The sequence below is a fragment of the Lissotriton helveticus genome, chromosome 5_1, assembly GCF_964261635.1.
Source record: "Lissotriton helveticus chromosome 5_1, aLisHel1.1, whole genome shotgun sequence".
Taxonomy (NCBI): domain Eukaryota; kingdom Metazoa; phylum Chordata; class Amphibia; order Caudata; family Salamandridae; genus Lissotriton; species Lissotriton helveticus.
In genome coordinates this window covers 2,046,221,277-2,046,224,723 of record NC_136065.1, presented here as the reverse complement: position 1 = coordinate 2,046,224,723, position 3,447 = coordinate 2,046,221,277, and the positions used below count along the sequence as shown (strand labels likewise).

The 3,447-nt window shown below is 43.8% G+C and overlaps 1 non-coding gene across 1 annotated transcript; it reads left to right on the top strand.

Moving 5' to 3' along the window:
- The first annotated feature begins 2,224 nt into the window (after nt 1-2,224).
- TRNAN-GUU (transfer RNA asparagine (anticodon GUU)) lies at nt 2,225-2,297 on the top strand. Its single transcript has one exon. It is a non-coding gene; the product is annotated as a tRNA-Asn (tRNA).
- Nucleotides 2,298-3,447: the final 1,150 nt, after the last annotated feature.

The window sequence follows — 3,447 nt, the reverse complement described above, 5'->3', positions numbered from 1 at the left end:
GATCTCCCTCCCTGCAGTTCCTACCCTTTCCTTACCCCCGCTTGATTACCCCAAAAGTCTGTGTTGTTTCCTAAGACCGGATTTGGGATTGTCTAGAGGTGGGCCCCTTATAGAGCATCAACACAGCCCTGAGGATTCCGTGAAGGAGCCTGACACTATGCCTCTCTGCCTGCCTACGTTCATTAGACGTAAAAGCTCTGGAACTTACAGGTAGGGTATTTACTCCGTAAGGAGTTTCCTTTAATATTACTGCCAGAAACTGAAAAATTCTCAAAAAGTGTTATCATGCTTTTCCTAATAATGCAAAGTTATGTGTGGTTCAATGCCTTAGGTCCTATGAAGATTGTACTAGGTCTATACCACCTGATGGTTCAGCTCAATTGTTGATTGCGTTACAAAAACCTTATAAACCTGTGTCATGCAAGAAGCTGGTATTGATCCCCAGATGTTTGGGGCACATTCTGTTCGTGGTGCCATGGCACCTAAAACCTTCATGTTGGGTTCTACCATTCATGATATTATGAGATCTGCTGACTGGTCTTCTGAGTCTACATTTAAACAATTTTATTATAACCTGGTGGGTGATATAGCTTCAGTTGTGTTTGATAAGCCTTAAACCAGCATATTCAGAAGCCTCCGGTCCTGTAATAGAATACAAATTTAGCTAGCATTCGAATAATTCTATTAAGGACACGGCGGCAAGGATTATCCCACCTGGTTATATTACAATGTTTGTGTTTACCCACCCATATGTATTTTATATTCAATTTAAGCAGAAGTTATAATATTTTTCCTGTGTTTCGTTCCTTTCAGGTCCCGAAAAGTAGATGGTTCTGATACTTCCACGTTGGAGGATAGTTGTTTGGACTTGAGTTAATGGTATTGGACTAAAATGTTCAAGCCAAGAAATAGGCTCAGCAACAGGTATGGTGGCTCTTATAGGGTCATACAGGATGTGATGTATAGGTAAGCATCATAGAAAATGTAGTTTATTTGCATACAAAAACGTTTTCATTGGCTGCTGTGAGTAGCAAATAAATAGAAAGAGAAGCATAATCCTCTCTTCCGTGTCCTTAAAAGAATTGAAAATTCTTGGTGCGAATGCTAGCTATTTTTTTTATTCCTTGTGGTGTCACTTTTGGGGAAGCTGGGATTCTCATCTAGATTTTCTTACCAAATTCTAGAATCCCAGGTCAGGTCGACTGAACCTTTTTCAATGTCTTAAAAGCGTGGAGGGAAGATCTTTGTTATCATATCATTAAACAACATTGCAATCCAAATTTGACATGAACTCGAAGGACCACTGACTACGAAGTGGAATTTTTAAGAATTTATTACATAGCCAAAAATAATTGGATGAACAAACATCTCAGCAAAAGATTCAGGAAATAAACCGGAACTAATACATACATGATCCTACGCAGGAGTCTCAGATGACTCAAAATGAAAAGCAAAATCAATTCAAGGTTCCTTAGGCAAAGAATTACAATCCCAACTTGAGTCCGAGACTGCGTTTACAAAAGGAAAAATAAATTTTGGTTAGGCTGTCCCTACACTGACTCTAAGGTGACATCCCTACTTAGCATTGTACCCAGGCAAGAAGAAAGGTGTCAGCAGTGAAGACTTCCTAAGAAGACCAGACTTTTCCCATTAGTAGTTTCTAACTACCAAGCTCATTCTAAGATGCTACTTCCTACACCCTACTCTGCCTTGAGTTCACAATCTACCTACATCCTGCTTTTCCCAAAGCCGCGCTCTGTCTCTAGTCTGCTCTCCGCCAGAACCCACTCGAATCTGAATCTCCACCCTCCGGTGCTGTCACTAATACAAAACCCCAAAAACCGTTGACACGCCTTCAGGCACGCCCCTCTGGCAGGTGTGGGTCTTCAGGGGAGGGGGAGGGCAGATCAGAGGGCGCATGCGCGAGCTTAGTTTCCTGATGTGCGTGCGAACTAACAATTTTCACAGGGAGGCAGTCTGGTCTCAGCTACACCTGCGATGATAGCAGAAGTGGTATGCACGATGTAAGGTTAGCGGTGAGTGCGAGCAATACCGATGGGTACGTGCTCTTTTCGGCAGACTCGGGGTGATTGGTGCAGGCATTGTTTACTGCTTCTTTCTTAATGAGTGGTCTTCTGAGGGGTTTAGATAGCGCAGACGTTGCTCGCAGAGGTCCGAGCGCTTCAGATTAGGAGCGGACCGGAGCATGAGGAGAGCATCCCGAGCCTCGTTAGCTTAGTAGGTAGAGCATCAGACTGTTGATCTGAGGGCCCAGGGTTCAAGTCCCTGTTCGGGCGTCTTGGTTAAAGAAAAAGTAGCTTAGTTGCATACCCTTTTTGTATGGGAATTTTACATAAGCGAATAAACCTGGGGGCTACATGAGGCAATAAGACAATGGTGAACAACTAATATACAGAGGTGCAATTGGTGCAGCACAGGGATTTAAAAGAGCATGGTTGCAGAGTACATAGGTGCACAAGGTACTAGTAGAGGTAGAATACTGCTGTACCTGGCAGTCACTCGAGCACATGTGCAAACGTGACATAGCGATGTGTATTTGAAGCCTAGCTTATATAGAGCTTATATGGAGCTTACATGGAGCTACCTTTACCCATAGGTGTCAGAGCGCTTTACTAGAACTGGTGGCATTACAATATTATTGTGAATTCATGAGTTCGTAAGGGGAATGAAATGCTGGAGTAGCTCATTGGGGGATATGAATAGTGCAGACACAGGAAACGATGGTGTGGGAGTGCTGCACAGAAGAATACCTCAATTTAGGTCTGTCGTGTTATGTTTCCCTCACGCCGTGGAGGGAGCGGTGCCTAGGTGATTGATTAGGGGCCTATCAGCGTGATCATTTCCCGAAGGTGTCAGAGCGCTTGACTTTTAATGAATGTGCAGATGACATTGGGAAAGGTGTTGGTTAATATACAAGAATGGTAAAAGTGGGATGCACAGTGGCAAGTGGAAGAGTTTCTATGTACACATGCAATGTTACTGCTAAGATGGGTTGCCAAATTAAGAGCCAGTTATATAGGCCTTCCTTGCTCACTTCTTGTAAGTGAGATGTCACGTGACACTTGTACAGATGCGATGGTAGAATTAATACAAAACCATGTGATTAATTGTTGCATTTTTCTTCTAGCCCGTCCAGCCCCCCGGTGCCTGGTATGATGTATAGGTTGGGCAGGGTTCGGGCTATTCACGTCTTGCTTTATGTCCATGCAGGCAATCAGCCAGAGGAGGATGTCGGGGTACGCCTCAGGAAAGATCATGGGAGTGAACTTGGGTAAACAAGTGTCGGCACACTGGGGCCAGTGGGCCAGATGTAACGGAAAACGGGTGTGGTTGGAGGCTAACGTGTTTTTTCTGATTACAAACTGTCTGTTGGCTAAGAATTAGACGAAAAAGAGGACTTTGGGATTTGATCTGGAGCAATTATGG